The sequence below is a fragment of the Miscanthus floridulus genome, chromosome 11 (genome assembly GCF_019320115.1).
Source record: "Miscanthus floridulus cultivar M001 chromosome 11, ASM1932011v1, whole genome shotgun sequence".
Taxonomy (NCBI): domain Eukaryota; kingdom Viridiplantae; phylum Streptophyta; class Magnoliopsida; order Poales; family Poaceae; genus Miscanthus; species Miscanthus floridulus.
Genome location: NC_089590.1, coordinates 11,622,154 through 11,640,873, shown reverse-complemented (window position 1 = coordinate 11,640,873; position 18,720 = coordinate 11,622,154). Strand labels below are relative to the sequence as shown.

At 44.2% G+C, this 18,720-nt stretch overlaps 1 pseudogene; it reads right to left on the bottom strand.

Annotated features, from left to right (window-relative positions):
- Window positions 1–2,593: 2,593 nt before the first annotated feature.
- Window positions 2,594–4,528, bottom strand: LOC136492958 (putative inorganic phosphate transporter 1-13; annotated as a pseudogene).
- Window positions 4,529–18,720: the final 14,192 nt, after the last annotated feature.

Sequence of the window (18,720 nt, the reverse complement as noted above, 5' to 3'; positions counted from 1 at the left end):
GCCGCCACCTCCAAGGAGGTCTCCAACGCCGCTGCCAACACCTCCAAGGAGGTCTCCAACGCCTCCCCCGCCCCCGCCTACCAAGAAGCCTAGCAAGAGGCCAGCCCCTCAAACGAAGAACCAGTCCCCGCCTGCAAAGAAAGCCACCGTGAAACCAAGGGCTATTCCCAAAATAATATCTGAAGAGAAGGAAGAAGGAACTGATGCATATAAAAAAGACATGTCTAGATTCTATGACAAACTTAAAATGAATCAAGAAGCAAGGAGAAACCCAGAGAAACCGTACTTCTTCGTAGCTCCGGATATTTTAAGAAAAAGGTGACTTCTTACCAGCAACAACAGCGGGAATCTCGTAAGCCGTCCAAATCAACGTTATCAGACTATGACCGCACTCTCACCAAGTCAATTGAGGCGGCACAGAAAAAAAAGCGGGCAGGGAAAGGAGTTGCCCAACTCGGACAACAAGCGCACCAATCAATCCCCCCGCTAGTTGTTGGTAATGAATATGGTTCGAATTTAGGATTAATGCATCAGGCAAACATACCTCCGGATGTCGATTTGGATCACCTTGGTGAATTTCTTGATGAGACTGGTCTCGACCTTTACCAGATGTTTGGTGATGGAAACATTGAGAGTGCGGCGGAGGTTGATATTTGGAAGAAAAAATTTGTACTAGGCCAGAGTCTATACAACCCTCAAGCCTTATCTGATCTGGGGACGCAAATGTACCTGCTAAACAAGTGGTACATGCAGGCGTCTACCAGTGGAGACTTCTGCGTTGGTGTCAGAATTAGAGACGAACATTGGTTCCGTGGCGATGATGTTATGTATGTTGACTTTGCAGAATTTCATCAACTATGCCACCTGACCTCTCTGGACAAAGTTATCATTAGCTGCTATTGCCTGTAAGTAATAATTCTTTCGATCTATTATTAAACTCATCATATGTGTGTATATGCATATAAATTATCCTAACAAGTACTATATATATGCAGATTTACAATGACAGAGCTCAGAAAGGAAGGCTGCAATGAAATTGGTTTTGTTGATCCCCATATAGTATTCAAAGACCCAATTACTCCAATGACTAATTGGAAGTCTGAGTCAGAGAGTAACATCATGAACTTCTTAGTGAACCAACGCCACAAGAAGGATATACTCTTTCCCTATAACTTCAAGTGAGTGTTAATCATGTCGATCATAGCCTTAATGGCTCATATGTTGATTCTAGTTAATTAATGAGTGTTATGCGTTATATCCTATAAACACATGCAGCAATCACTGGATATTGATGGACATCGATCTGGTGAAAAGTCACTTGATAATCTATGACTCGATGAGAAAACCACAACAAGACTACCAAGATATGATAGATATTATCCAGAGGTAATTTTGGGATCTCTAGCAACTATATATACACACAAACATGATGATTAACTATATCTGATGACGTGGTAAATTTTTTATTGGGCAGTGTTTGGAAAACCTTTATTGAGAAGCAACACATGGAAAAATGCAAAGCGCCACTGAATGTAATCCCTTTGAAAGTAAGTCACCTGAATCGCATCATCTTTATTAATTAAACATATAGCTTTCACCGGATCACCAGATTGGATGACAAATCTTTTTCTCGTAAAGTGGTGTCTGAGGCAGGAACAGGGGAACAACTACTGTGGTTACTATGTTTGCAAGTTTATCAAGGTGCTCTCCCAAAGAACTCCTACAGAGAGACTCAAAGTACGTTAAAAATACACTATATATTCATTTAATTATTATTATTGATTGGGTTACTATGTCTTTATATATATATATATATGTACATATATTAATTTATTGTCCTTTAATTCAAACCTGTAGACTCGATGGTTGGAGGAAAAAGTCATACGGCAAGACCAAATCAAAGCAATTCAAGAGTCTATAGCCGGATTTTTTAATGAGCAGGTCATCGATTCCAAGGGCGAGTTCTACTTTGACCCAACACTGCCATTGAAGCCAAGCTAGAGGATGAGAGAAAACTTGTTATGTCACAACAACTATAATGCAATCTTTTGTAATATATGCACATGAAATAATATAATGTAAAATACACATATGCATGCATGCATGTAAATATATATATGATGCATGCATGCATATATATATATATAAATATATTTCTATGCTTGAATTGTGTGATTTAATATGTTCATTGTGCTTGAACCGAAACATACTATATGCGCGTATAAATGTATAATTAGCATCGTACAATACGACTTCGAAAACCTATTTTGAAAAGAAAACAAAAAAATGAAAAGAAAAGAAAAAAGAAAAAATCCTTTAGTCCCGGTTCGTATTACCAACCGGGACTAAAGGTGCCGGCCATCGTGGCATGTCAGGAGGCACCTTTAGTCCCGGTTGGTGTTACCCACCGGGACTAAAGGTCCTCCTTTAGTCCCGGTTCCTGACCCGGGACTAAAGGACCCCCCTTTAGTCCCGGATGCTTGCTCCCGGATGGGGAACCGGGACTAGAGGCGGTTCCCCACCGGGAGTAAAGCTCGGTTCTCTACCAGTGGTCGTCTTCTCGTTATGTGACATTAAATGTTAAGTGGTGAGGAGGATTTGATGAAATATTTTGTTACCAACCCACATAAATACATGAATATTTACAAGACAACAAAAAAATGACCTATATATATCAACAAGCTAAGGTAGTACCACACACTGCCAAAAAAGAGGAGGTAGCACACAAAAAAAACCCTACAACGTACACAACTTGACTAAACAGGCCCACATGTACATAGTCGGCCGCAGCAACTGCTGCAGCCTCCAGTTCCGGCTGCGGTAGTTCTTCCATCTCTCCGGTGATATCCTCCAGTGCCTTCCCCTTGGACTCCGGCAAGAGCAGTGTAAACACAAGGCCCACAAGGTTGCACCCAACGAGCGCGAACAGCATGCTTCGGATGTGGCGACGTCTTTGGGCGTAGACGAAGCCAAACACGCCAATAATGGCGCCGATCTTACCGAATGCCCCAGATATGCCATGGCATGTCGAACGTAGTCGTGCCGGGAAGATCTCCGCCGGAATTATGAATGTCGTGGTGTTGGAGCCGAAATTGGCAAAGAAGCTGGTCGATCAGGCCATACATGACAGCGAAGCCGTACTTGTTGTGTTCATCAGTCCAGTGATCATAAGGGATTGCGAGGCAGAGTATGAAGGCAGACATCATGGCAAACCCTAGCAGCTGGATTCTGACACGGCCGATGCGGTCCATGAACGGGACCTAGAAGAAGTACCCTGGTAGTGAAAAGCAGAGCGCGAGGGTCGTGTGCAGTGCAGTTATATGAATCATCCTCTTGAACGTGTCGTCGCCCTGGTGTAGCTTAAGCAGCCCAATGGTGGTGAAAATGTCCTTCATGAACAGGTTGAGCGAGTAGAAGGTGATGTCGAGAGCGAGCCAGCACGAGCTGGTGCCGAGGAGGTGGACGCCATGGCGGCGAAGGAACTCCACCGAGAACAGACCGTACTGGTCGTGCCGGGCGAGATCGTCAACGGTTTCGTCCTCCGGGACGATGTGCATGTTGAGGACGGTGGACATGTCGGAGGCTACCTTCTTGGCGTCCTTGGCGACTAGGGCAGTGTACCGCGCCGTCTCCGGCATGTTCATGCGCCAGTAGTAGGTCAGGGTAGCCGGAACGGCGCCGAACATGAGAACAATTCTCCAGACGTAGTCGTCGTTGGATTTGCGACTGTTCATAAAAGCGGCCGACACCACCATCCCTACGATCCCCGCTGCAAGATTGCCAAAACCCTGTGATGATTCCATCAAGCAGTGCAGATGATGCATTCGTTAGTTACAAATAAAATTTGTTGTTGTTTGCTAGTTAAAAGCATTGGCTATTCTTTTTCTCGATCACGTAAAAGATTTGCGCGTCTTTGTATTAAGGTAGAAAAAACAGTTTGATACAACACGTCTTAGGGGCGCTCTAGAGGTCAGAAGCATTGGTTATTCTTATTCGTAAGCAAGTTAAGAATAATCACCTGCATGGCGAAGACAGCTGCGATGAAGGCGCCGTGCCTCCTCTTGCTGGCGTACTCGGACATGATGGTGGCCGAGAGCGGATAATCGCCGCCGATGCTGATGCTGAGCCAGAAACGGAAGAAGCACAGCACGGTGACCACGATCTTGCCCAGGTTCTTGCTGAAGGAGAGGCCGGAGGCGAGGGAGGTGACCACCATGAGGACCAGCGTGACGCCGTAGATGCGCTTGCGGCCCATCTTGTCGCCGAGCCAGCCGAAGACGAGCTGCCCCGGCACGGCGCCGCACAGGGCGATTCCGCTGATGGCTGCTTTGACGCCGCTGCCCATTTGTCCATCGTAGTACTGGTACGAGATGGGGTCGATGACGAGGGAGACGGAGAAGAAGTCGTAGGCGTCGGTGAAGAAGCCCATGCCGGCTATCACGATCGCCATGAAGTGGTAGAGCTGTGTCCTGGCCACATCCAGAGTGGACAGCACTCTCAGCTGCCTGCGAACCATTTGGTGGCTCTCGATGAGCGCATTCAGCGCTCGCTTCTTCCTCTAGCTGTTGTTGCAAACCTCCTCAGATATATAGGGACAAGCTAGGGACCGCTTTCAAGCGTTTCTCGGCAAAAATATATGGTCGCTTTCAAGTGTTTCTCCGTGATCGATCAGGAGGTTGTCTCGCAGGACTCTCTCTCTCTCTCTCTTCTCTAGCCAGCTACAAAATAAATTATTCTATAGCCACCTCTATTTATAATAATTTTATATATTAATTTACGATAATGTTAATACATATTTATGATAGTTGGGCTACTATAACACATGGGGATATTTATCATAACGTTATAGTAAACCACTTAGTAAGAAGTTACTATAATCTTATAAATTAACATAGTTATTTTGTAGCCAGCTACAGAGTAGTTGTCATATATATATATATATATATACACACACACGCGTGCCAGACCATGGGCGGCAATAATAGCCCAAGCACGGCCCTAAAGGCCTCGTGCCATGCCGGGCTAGCCCGACGGCCCCACAAGCCCACCGTGCACTGGTACAGAGACGGCCTTTACTTCCGGTGGGGAACCCCCTCTAGTCCCGTTCCTCACCCGAGAGCAAGTATCTGGGACTAAAGGGGGTCCTTTAGTCCCGGGTCAGGAACCGGGACTAAAGGTGCCTCCTGACATGCCATGAGGCCGGCACCTTTTAGTCCCGGTTGGTAATACGAACCGGGACTAAAGGTTTTTTTTTCTTTTTTCTTTTCTTTTTATTTTTTTGTTTTCTTTTCAAAATAGGTTTTCGAAGTCGTATTGTACGCTGCTAATAATACATTTATATGCGCGTATAGTATGTTTCGGTTCAAGCACAATGAACGTATTAAATCACACAATTCAAGCATATATATATATATATATATATATATATATATATATATATATATATATATATTTACATGCATGCATGCATATGTGTATTTTACATTTTATTATTTTATGTGCATATATTACAAAAGATTGCATTACAGTTGTTGTGATATAACAAGTTTTCTCTCATCCTTGGCTTCCATGGCAGTGTTGGGTTGAAGTAGAACTCGCCCTTGGAATCGATGACCTGGTCATTAAAAAATCCGGCTATAGACTCTTGAATTGTTTTGATTTGGTCTTGTCGTATGACCTTTTCCTCCAACCATCGAGCCTACAGGTTTGAATTAAAGGAAAATAAATTAATATATATATATATATATATATATATATATATATATATATATATATATATATATATAAAGACATAGTAACACAGTTAATAATAATAATTAAATGAATATATAGTGTATTTTTAATGTACTTTGAGTTTCTCTGTAGGAGTTCTTTGGGAGACCTCCTTGATAAACTTGCAAACATAGTAACCACAGTAGTTGTTCCCCTGTTCCTGCCTCAGACACCATTTTACGAGAAAAAGATTTGTCATCCAATCTGGTGATCCGGTGAAAGTTATATGTTTAATTAATAAAGATGATGCGATTTAGGGGACTTACTTTCAAAGGGATTACATTCAGTGGCGCTTTGCATTTTCCCATGTGTTGCTTCTCAATAAAGGTTTTCCAAACACTGCCCAATAAAAAATTTGCCACGTCATCAGATATAGTTAATCATCATGTTTGTGTGTATATATAGTTGCTAGAGATACCGAAATTACCTCTGGATAATATCTATCATATCTTGGTAGTCTTGTTGTAGTTTTCTCATCGAGTCATAGATTATCAAGTGACTTTTCACCAGATCGATGTCCATCAATATCCAATGATTGCTGCATGTGTTTATAGGATATAACGCATAACACTCATTAATTAACTAGAATCAACATATGAGCCATTAAGGATGATCGACATTATTAACACTCACTTGAAGTTGTAGGGAAAGAGTATATCCTTCTTGGGGCGTTGGTTCACTAAGAAGTTCATAAGGTTACTCTCTGACTCAGACTTCCAATTAGGCTTTGGAGTAACTGGGTCTTTGAATACTATATGGGGATCAACAAAACCAATTTCATTGCAGCCTTCCTTTCTGCGCTCTGTCATTGTAAATCTGCATATATATAGTACTTGTTAGGATAATTTATATGCATATACACACATATGATGAGTTTAATAATAGATCGAAAGAATTATTACTTACAGGCAATAGCAGCTAATGATAACTTTGTCCAGAGATGTCAGGTGGCATAGTTGATGAAATTCTGCAAAGTCAACATACATAACATCATCGCCACGGAACCAATGTCCGTCTCTAATTCTGACACCAACGCAGAAGTCTCCACCGGTAGATGCCTGCATGTACCACTTGTTTAGCAGGTACATTTACGTCCCCAGATCACCTAAGGCTTGAGGGTTGTATAGACTCTGGCCTAGTACAAATTTTTTCTTCCAAATATCAACCTCCGCCGCACTCTCAATGTTTCCATCACCAAACATCTGGTAAAGGTTGAGACCAGTCTCTTTAATAAATTCACCAAGGTGATCCAAATCAACATCCGGAGGTATGTTTGCCTGATGCATTAATCCTAAATTCGAACCATATTTATTACCAACAACTAGCAGGAGGACTGATTGGTGCGATTGTTGTCCGAGTTGTGCAACTCCTTTCCCTACCCGCTTCTTTTTCTGTGATGCCTTAATTGACTTGGTGAGAGTGCGGTCATAGTCCGTTGATATTGATTTGGACGGTTTATGAGATTCCCGTTGTTGTTGCTGGTAAGAAGCCACCTTTTTTCTTAGAATATCTGGAGCTATGAAGAAGTACGGTTTCTCCGGATTTCTCCTTGCTTCTTGATCCTTTTTAAGTTTGTCATAGAATCTAGACATATCTTTTTTATATGCATCAGTTACTTCTTCCTTCTCTTCAGATATTATTTTGGGAATAACCCTTGGTTTCACGGTGGCTTTCTTTGCCGGCGGGGACTGGTTCTTCGTTTGCGGGGCTGGCCTCTTGCTAGTACTTGGCTTCTTGGTAGGCAGGGGCGGGGGAGGCGTTGGAGACCTCCTTGGAGTTGGTGGCAGCGGTGTTGGTGACCTCCTTGGAGGTGGCGGCTGCGGCGTTGGAGACCTCCTTGGAGATGGTGTGGATGCAGCCTCGCCTTCCAACACATTGTCATCGTATAGAGCACTATAATGATCTGGCGATTGAACAATTGGATTTAGGTTGGGGGAGGATCTGCTACAAAAAAAGGAATGACATATTATTATGAGCAGATTGTTAATTATTTAAGCCAATATAAATTAATGATGTAGTGTTTTCATCCGCACCTATGGTGAGGTAGTTCAGGAGGAGGTGGAGGCGACATCCCGGGAATGATGATGTAGCGCTTGCGCCATAGAATGAATGTCTTCTCTGCTTCTCCTAGAGTCTTCTCGCCATCACCTCCAGGAATGTTGTTTAAGCATTCAAACATGATTTCCTTCTCCTCTTTGCTTAGAGTGTAGCTGGCAGGACGTAAGTAATGGCGTCCATCATCTGTCTTCTCTGGATGCAGGTTGTCTCTTTCTCTCAAACAACGTAGGTCCTGTCGTGCTTCAAATGTGTCCTTAGGCTTTCCATACACACCCATGAAGCCTAGCAGGTTCACACAAAGATTCTTCGTCAGGTGCATCATGTCGATCGAGCTACGGACCTCTAGGACTTGCCAATAGGGTAGCTCCCAAAATATGGACTTCTTCCACATGGGTGCGTGACCGTTAGCGTTGTTCGGAACAGGTTGGCTGCCATGTCCTTTTCCAAAGACGACTTTCACATCATTGACCATATCGAGTACATCCTCACCGGCTCGGTTGCGAGGCTTGGTCAGGTGGTTTGCCTTCCCTTTAAAATGCTTGCCTTTCTTTCTTACGGGGTGATTTGCAGGAAGAAATCAACGATGGCCAAGGTACACGACCTTGCGACCTTTTTTCAAGAATACACCTCTAATATCACCGAAGCAGTGTGTGCATGCATTATATCCCTTGTTTGACTATCCTGAAAGATTACTTAGAGCAGGCCAATCATTGATTGTTACGAACAACAATGCTCGCAGATCAAAGTGTTCCTATTTGTACTCATCCCACACACGTACACCTTCTTTATTCCACAAAATGAGAAGTTTGTCAATAAGTGGTCTCAGGTACATATCGATGTCATTGCCAGGTTGCTTCGGGCCTTGGATGAGCATAGGCATCATAATGAACTTCCACTTCATGCATAACCAAGGAGGAAGGTTGTAGATACCTAGAGTAACAGGCCAAGTGCTATGACTACTGTTCTGCTCTCCAAAAAGATTGATACCATCTGTACTTAAAGCAAACCTTAAGTTTCTTGCGTCATTTGCAAACTCCAGGAATTCTCTGTCGATTGCTCTCCACAGGGACCCATCAGCAGGGTGTCTCAACATATTGTCTACCTTACGGTCTTCTTTGTGCCATCGCAACAATTTTGCATGTTCTTTATTTCTGAACAGACGTTTCAAGTGTGGTATTATAGGAGCATACCACATAACCTTGGCAGGGATTTTCTTCTGCGGACGTTCGCCCTCAACATCACCAGGGTCATCTCGCCTGATCTTATACCGCGATGCATGGCATACCAGGCATGCATCCAATTTCTCGTACTCTTTGCCACAGTAGAGGATGCAGTCATTAGGACATGCATGTATCTTCTCGATTTCTAGCACCATAGGACAGACAACTTGTTTTGCTTCGTAGGTAGTGGCGGGAAATTCATTGTTCTTCGGAAGTATCTTCTTTTGGATTTTTAGTAACTCTCCAAATCCCGTGTCAGATACACCATTCTTTGCCTTCCACTGCAGCAATTCTAGTGTGGTTCCCAACTTTTTCTACCCTGCATCACAAGTTGGGTACAACAATTTCTTGTGATCTTCTAGCATCCGCTCGAACTTGATCTTCTCCTTTTCACTTTCACATTCTCTTTGTGCGTCACGAATGACCTGACAAAGATCATCAGCAGACTCATCTTCTACGGCTACCTCTTCTTCAGCTTCTCCCATTGCAGTATCATTGAAGCACGCACCATCGGGAATAATATCATTGTCGTCCCATTGTTCTTCTTCACCTTCTTCCATTACAACGCCGGTTTCTCCGTGCTTCGTTCAACAAATATAGTTTGGCATGAAACCCGACTTGAACAAGTGTGAATGAAGAGTCCTTGAGCAAGGATATTCCACCGTATTCTTACATACGGCACATGGGCAGCACATGAAACTATCACGTTTGTTTGCCTCGGCCGCACATAACAAAGAATGCACGCCGTCCATGAACTCTTGGGAGCGACGATCAGCATTATACATCCAATGCCGACTCATCTGCATTACATGACATAAATACCATATTAAAATCTAGAACATAATTAGTTAATTATACAACATGCATACCACCACAAAAGCTATAAATTTAAGAAATCATCGCTACTATGTAGACAATCCCAACTACCACTAAAACACTAAAGCTAAAATGCACTTCAGCAGCACAAGGATTTCGCGACCAATCCCAACTAAAACAGATAGATCCCCCGTTTGTTCAACATCTTTGGGCTTCTTCGGCTGGATCACTGCCTCATTAGCCGCCATATCTGCCTGTTGTGCAAGATATTTTTGCACGAGTTCAACATACTCTTCCTCCCAGTAGAAGCCTGAACATCTAGTGCCATCCCACTGAAATTAAAACAGAAAATTAGAACTTTAATCACAACCATCATGAAAATAGGTATAAACTAACCATAGTCATTAAATACGATAAAATAACTCACATTGTGATCCGGACACTTGTAGAAAATGCGACCCTTGTTGGGACCCTCCTTCTTCACTCGGTACTCCATCACAATCTTCGTCTCATCAAAACACTTGTCGCATGCAATGAGTGGGAGGCCCGGCCTAAGTCACTTTGGAAACCCATGAGAGGCCGAGGACCCGGAAGCAGTTGCCATCTACTCTCTATACTCATTTTTAATACACTATAAATTTCTCATTTTATAAACAAATAAAATTAAAAAAACTCTAAAATTCTCTATATCTCTAAACAATGAAGTGTGCTATGCATGCTACAAATGAACAGTGAATACTAGTTTTTAATAGCTACTTTAACCTTCCTTCATGTAAATATGCAAGCTTGAAGTTTAAAGGTTTCCAGAGCGTTTAACACTACTCTGCTTGCCGAGAAAGTTGCTAGTGTTGTGTCGTTGGCATTTTTCATGGCCGTGGCCATGGTCATTGTGTTCTCGTCTTTTACTGCGGCAGGTAAGTAATTCACATGATATTTCCGCCAATTAACAGAAGAATGGGAGTGTACACACATAACAATCGATTATCGTTTATATTTATATATATACTACGTTTGGGTACGGTGATTGACAGACTACTGCGACGATATCGGGATGTGTGAATAAATAACCATCCATACTAGTTGACCTTGCTTACGTGATCATCTCGGCGAGCATTTCTCCACCAGACGACACCGTACTTGGCCACGGAAGAGCTCCGATTCTACGAGGAAGGGAACACGGTCTTCCACGACCGTTGCTGCCCTCCCTCGTAGAATCAAGGCTCCTCCTTGACGTCCATTACCGCTCGGCAGAGAACATGCTCGCCAAGATGAACACGGTCCGCAAGTTCAACTAGCTACTTTAACCTTCGTTCATGTAAATATGCAAGCTTGAAGTGATTTTGAGCTCAAATTGCTTACAAATGAAAAAAACCACAATAAAGAACCATATATATATATAGTGAACAAAATGAGATAAGACAATGGTGAAAAATGAGAGTATGAGATTGGTAACCTTTACAACTGAAGAATCGACGGAGGAATCGAAATAATCGACGGAGGAATCGAAGAATGGATGGAGGAACAATGGAGGGAGGAAGCAAGAACACTAGTGCAGTGAGCTTCAAAATGTGCTGAGCTTGGGCTCGGGGAGGAAGAAGGAGACGGCCGGGATATAAAGGGAGGACCTTTAGTCCCGATTGGTGGCTCCAACCGGGACTAAAGGTCCCTCCCAACGGCTACTGCGGTAGACAGAGGTGGCAGGGACCTTTAGTCCCGGTTGGAGCCACCAACCGGGAGTAAAAGTCTACCTTTAGTCCCGGTTGGTGGCTCCAACCGGGACTAAAGGTCCCTGCCACCTCTGTCTGGCGCAGTAGCCGTTGGGCATGGACCTTTAGTCCCGGTTGGATCCACCAACCGGGACTAAAGGTCTCTCTAGTCCCGGGCGCAAAAAGTGCCGGGACTAGAGTCCATTTTAACCGAGGATCAAAGGTCTGTTCTCTACTAGTGGTGCTCACGCTGGCCCGATTACCATTCATAGGCAAACAAACTAATGAAAAATCTAATCCAAAGTTCAGGTACACATGAAAATCGAATTCAAGTTCGCACACATAAAAATCAAATGAAATCCAAGGCCGACGGAGTTGGTGAGGCGCCACCGCGCCCGTGCGAAGCCAGGCGGCCGCGCCCATAGTCAATGGGAACGTGGTACGGTGCCACGTTCCGCGTTCAGGGAACATGCGTTCCCATTCCGGGAACGTGGATCAGGTTCGTACCGACAGTGGAAAATCCTTTCTTAAGGAGCATTCCACGTTCCATGATCCTCGTTCCACGACCCAATCGTTCCAGAAACTTTGTGACTGTGGCCATGCCCGCGCGAGGACTGGTAGCCGCGTCGCCGCTCGTTGGTAGCAGCGGCCACCATGCGCCGCGCGCCGTCGCTCGCTGGCCACCGCGCGCCACCCCCTCGCCTATGCTTGCGCTGTCGCAGGAGAGGGATGAGGGATGGGGTGGGGGAGGAGAGGAAAGTGACGGCTGCAGGCTGCAGGGAGAGGATAAGATAGCTAGGGTTTGATTTTTGATAGGAAATATATATGTGAGGTATATCTTTAGGCCGGGCCAGGCCGGCACGCCATGCCGAGGGGGAGGCCCAGGCACGGCCCTAGAGTTGGGCCGTGCCAGCCCAGGCCCGATAGACACCATGCCTGGGCCAGGCCGAAACGCCTGCCTCTGGGCGGGCCAATGGGTCTCGGGCCATATGTCCAAGTATGTATATATATATAATCTGCAGTAGCTTGGATGTTAAATCAGACAAGAACATAAAGCCTAACTGATGAGTGATATGATAGCAATATGCTCTGTTCGCTTGGCTGATAAGCCATGGCTGAAAGTACTGTTAGCTGATTTATTGTGAGAAAAAAATATTGTTCATTGGCTGAAAAAGTACGGCTTGAGCCAAGCGAACGGGCCATGATCTCGGCAACTGTATTTCGAAAATTGGCCAAACGAACAGCTCCTCAAACTGTTGGATGCTTGTCGCAACACATTGCTGCCTTAATTTTTTTGGAAAGAGGAATAACTACGCTAAAAAAAGTTAGTACTACGGTAGAATCATGAGAAAAAAATACTTCGTTGCATCATTATCTACTAGGCACACAAGTCTCGTTTAAAGTTTACTGCGGTTGCGTCTGATTGATTTGAAAAACTGGTCAAGTGAAAATTACGTGCTTGAAACCTTGAATCTCTTCACGAAGACTGAAAATCATAAAGACTGAAAGTTACGTGCTTGATTCTCTTCTTCATCCAAGGAAACTGGTAGGAAGCTGCTGCTAGTCGTTGTTCCAGTACTGGACGGCAACTGGAATAATAAACTAGAAATAACTTAACTGTTGATTCATGCCAGCAAATGATTGACTGTTTTTCTTTTTTTTTCACATATGTGCTTTGTGGAGCTCCAGGTTGTATGACGTATCGGACGACAGGGACTGTACGCGTATATGGTGTAATATCCGCAGAATCTTGTACGGATACCAGATCGGTAGAGCCTATCACTGGCCGATAACAGACTTTTGGTTCAAAGCTCAGTCCCGGTCATTTTTGGGTCTGGGACTAAAGAAAGAATTAGTTCCGGTTGAAGGTATCATTTAAATGATATAATTTTATTTATTTATTTTATTGATCAGTGTTTGAAAAACGTTCGTCGAAAAACACTATTATGGTAATTGGGAAGTGCATATGCATATAGTCTAATACCCAGTAAGTACTAGCTAGGTCACTGTATCTTTATTTAGTTCAATTCATTATTACCATACTTCATTGGTTGATGATGAATCTTTTTCTTGTAAAGCGGTGTCTGCAGGAGGGATCCAGGAACAACTTACGTGGATACTACGTCTGTAAGTTCCTCATGAGTACTCAACGAGAGATCCTTGAAGTACATAAAAAATATACATAATTTATGTATTACCATCGTACTTTTCCTTTCATTTGAATTAAAGATTGAATAGAGGAACCAAAAGGTCCTGCGACGTGATCAGATCAAAGCAATTCAAGAGGCATTGTTAGGATTTCTTATGAATCAGGTCATAGATCCCAAGGGCGCGTACTACTATGACGCTAAAGGTAGCCAAACGACTGAAGATTAGGATTGCAAGAAATGCCAAGGACATGAGTACAAGGTTTTTGGACTTTATTATGTACATATTCCGTGCATGTACAACCTCTTGAAATATTTGTATATATATAGTTTCATACATTTTAGTGTGTTATTTATGTATAATGTTCGAACAGAACCTTATACGTACGTATATATGGACGTATATTAGCAGCGTAGAATTCGTATATGAAAAACTAATCGAAACAAAAAAGAATTGAATTGAAAAGAAACCATAAGATGAAAAACAAAAAAGAAACCTTTAGCAGCGGTTGGAAACACCAACAGGGACTAAACGTGCCAGCCCCGGTGTAATGTCTGGAAGCACATTTAGTCCCGGTTGGTAATTGCAACCGGGACTGAAGGTCAACTTCCAGTCCTGGTTTTCAGAACCGGGACTAAAGAGGACCTTTAATCTCGGAATCTCAGTTGGAAAACTGCATGCGATATATTATCAACTTTATTTGGCGATAATATCGATGTTGAACTGTGTAAGATTGGATTGGAGCAAGAGCAACCACACTTTGTCCGATCAACTGAAACACAGTACTTGTGACCTGACTTACTATAAACCAGAGCTTCTTGTTGTGCTCCCTCGGTCCCTCTGTTACACACATATATATCTCTTCGAGAAGCCAAACATTTTAAAGTTTGATCAAATATATACAAAAATTATTAATATTTATATTGTATAGAAAATATTATTAGATTAAACATGAAGTTACTTTTACAGTAAACTTATTTATAAATTATTTTAAGATACAAATGTCGATACTATTTTTTATATTTGTAGTTAAACTTAAAGAAGTTTAACTCTCAAGAAGGATGTGCGTTCATTTTTGGACGGAGCGAGTAACAATAACATATATCTCCTTATATTGATCTTTAGCCGTGCAACATTAATTCCAACAAGTTAGGCTATTTTTTTAGCATATTATTAGTCATCAGAAAATCAAATGAAAATATAACAAACGAGATTATTTTGGAAATTCAATAAAATCAAGTCATTCAAGGCATCTTGCGCGGCCTGGTGTAACTTGGCCCAAAGACGACATGTACCGCACACCACAGCAGTACAACAGAACCGGGAGCCTGCTTCAAGCTTCTGTGTTTGAACTCTAGCAACCTGCAAGAATATTCCATTTCTTGATCGAGAAGGATAGTGGCGAGAGTCTAAAGGCTAGTTTGGTTCACGCCCTGGCATATCTGCCTGGCACATGCATGCATCCTAGGAGTTGGTTTTTGGACGCATGGGTCAGATACATGTGCCTCGGTGCAGTCCGCGAGGCCAGGGCTCAAACCAAACAACTCCTAACATAGTGTGCATTAAGCCCCGAGTTAAGAATGCGACAGTTAGACTAACCCTCTAGTTGACTCTCCAAACCAGCATCGGGGGCTACACCTACCAGGTACGCTCGCATGCAACAGCATCTGGCAAAAAGGGATGGCTCGGCAACGCGTAAATGGCTCTCCCCAAGGAGGCCTCCCATATCATGGGGCAAGCCTGCTCGGGGCTTGAGGTCTCGGCCAAAATGTGGGGATTCCCGAACGAAGGGGAACCCTGACCTGACTCAGCCCTGTCAGCCATCCCATCCTTGGCTCAGGACCCACAAATGCCCCGAGACAAGACCAGAAGACAACTCCGGAATCTGTCAGCCTGACAGGCGCAGAAGCACTACACCGCTATTCCATTCCACAGCCGCGAGGCACATGTCGATCATTCCCTCAATGGGGTCACGTTCAGGGTGTGACGCATTAGGACAAAAGACTTCCCCAAGCCCGAGGAGTTGGGGGCTTTGGGCCTGCTTGTCAGTTCCTCAGGGCAGGGGGAGGATCCTTGCATCTGATCTCAAGGAAGCTTGGAGAAGACTCACTCGGGGATGGCTCCTTGATGGCAGACAAAGCCTAACGGTCAAGCGTCAAACTGTAGGAGAGATGTTAGGAGTAGTTGTGACATTGTCGGCCCTCCGCTTACATGACAAAGAAGGGCCCGACGGCGCCAAGACAAAGGAACTAAAAGCACCAATGCAAGAAACCCTAGACAAAACCCCTAATTTGTACCCCCATGCCTTCCTCAATATATAAGGGGAGGCATGGGATCCTGTAGAAGAAGAGGACGATAGGAAGATCAATAGATTGATCTACCAAACCGACCTAGAACCTTAGGATAGTACCATGCAATCCCCTATCAATCTTGCCCTCAATTCTTCTATTGTAAGAATCCTCGATTGGGCACTCCTAACACGAAAAGCTCGAACCAGGATAAAGCGTTTTGTGTCTTCTGAGTGTTTTGAGTGCACGAGCCACCGGATATCCACACACTGACCTTTGACGAACAACACGGTGTTTGTTGTGGTTTCAAACCCACGACAGATAGGCATCAAGAGACAAGGACGACACAATGCCACGTGACATGGACCTCGATTTTTTTTTAATTTTAACACTTTTTGTAAACTAATTTTAAATCTAACACTATTTTTTTTCAAAACTAACACTTTTCGCCGTGCCTATTTCCATGGTAGGGCAGGGCCGCTGATGGGCGACGACCGGAAATGCTGACCGATGACGTGGCAGGGCCTGCCGCGCCACCGATCTTGGTGCGGCAGTGCCGCGCCCTGATCGGTGCTGTGGTAGAGCCGAATAAAAGCGCCACGGCCCAGTCCCGCTGCCCGAGCACGCCCGCCTGCCCCACGCCCGCCGCCGCGCCCGCACCCGCCCCCGCCTGCGCCTACCGCCGGTAGGGCCTGCCTGCCGCTGACCACGCCGGCCACGCCACAAACGCCTGTACACCATAGCCGCCGGCCGCCCGCTGCGCCCGCCGTGCCCGCACGCCGGCGCGCCACCCCCTCCTACCATGCATGGCGGCTGCCCGTCGAGGCCAGCACCCGCGCCTCCTGGCCTGGTCTAGCGTGCCACCGCCGCGAGGACGAGCGCTACTGCCGCGAGGTACTCCCCTAGTGTATTTGTTGATTGAATCGACATTGTTAGTATAGTAAGTTAGTAAAATAAATAAAGTTAGTATAATTAGTAAAGAATAATTAGTATAGTTAGTAAAGTTAATTAGTTTAGTTAGTATAGGTAATATAGCAAGTTAGTATAGATAGTAAAGTTAGGTAGTTTAGTTAGTACAGGTAGTGAGTCTAGTTATATATTGTATTTAGTCTAATTAGTTGTTGTAGTTAGCCTTGTATAGATGTTAATATTAGATTAGTTAGTATAGTTATAGTTATAATAGGTATTAATATTACTATGGACATTATGTACGACGATTTCGACGACTTGATGAAGTTTCTTGAAATGCTTTTATAGATGAATTGTTGTGTTAGAGTTTTTTACGGAGGAAGTGTTAGGAGAGAAGATGATATGTTTGAGGATATGGAAGAAGAATTAGAATGGTTTGATGAATCTCCTAGCTTCAACGACCTTTGTGTCCGTTTGAATGCAAAGTTTGACGGTGATTTCACACTGAAGGAGAGGTTTGATACTGGGAAGACTAGGGCACACTATGTCCTCATGCCCTTGCGCGATCCTGCTCACTGGTCCCGCTACACTAGGGTGCTCCAAGGTTCCAATGTGCCCATGGCTGAGGTGGTGGTGCAGAATGGGTATAGGATGCAAGGTGTCTAGGATGGCCCGTCCATTGACAGTGTTGGAGGCAATGAACAAGAATTAGGGGTCAAAGGGGAGGCAACTCAGGGTAACATGGACTTAGACGGTCAGTTGACGCAGGAGTAGTTTCATTCAACTACAGTAGGCTGCATAAGCAATGACTTCGATGTGAATGAGTTCGAACGGGAAGAGGAGGAGCAGGAGGAGGAGGACAGATCGGTGACGTAGTTAGCAGTGATTCCGACGATTTTGATGATGACCAAGGAGGTACAGATGCTATGCCAACACCGGTTGATGCCATGCCAGTACCAGTTCATACTATGCCATTACCAGTACCAACTGAGGTTTTGCATGGTATCTAGGCTCAGGGTAGACTAGTCATAGTTTTGGCAGCAGATGATATCCCTTATGATTCATGGGCTAGAATTAGCGAAGCGCAACAGTATGTCCCACCACCACCTTACACAGCGATTGAGCTTGAGCAACTAAGGTCAATGAACGTACCTTTCGGGGGCGTTCCGAACTATAGGGATGTCAGTATGACGGATATGGTAGTTTGTGACGTCGGTCTCCAGATGTGTAGGAAATTATTGTATGACCATGAGAAAGAAACACTTAGGAAGGGGATGATATTCAATACAATGTCAGAGATGAAACTCTTCCTTCAGGACTATGCTGTGTATCACCATAGGCCATACACCATCACTCATTCAGACTAGGAGTTGAGGTACCACGTGATATGCAAAAATGGTTGTATGTGGAGGTTAAATGCACGAAAGCGGCAGAGTGATGGCAAGTGGAGGATAAGTAAAGTTGTCGAACCCCACACTTGCCTAACAAATAGGGGGAAGAAAAATCATCAGCAGCTCACTGCACGTTACCTTGCCCGTCGTATATTGGGGCTCGTTGATGACAATAATGATATTTCGGTGTCTTCTTTACAACAGTCCATATCTGAATTCGTTAAGTACGATGTGAAGTACGGAAAGGTTTGGCGTGCTAAGCAAATTGCCCTGGCGATTCGATGGGGTAGTTGGGAAGAAGCGTACAATAGGGTGCCCTACATCTTATGTGCAATGCATTACTACAACCCTGGCTTGAAATGGTTTGTGGACACCGGAGGGACATGTTTTCGGGACCTGTTGAGGCATGTCC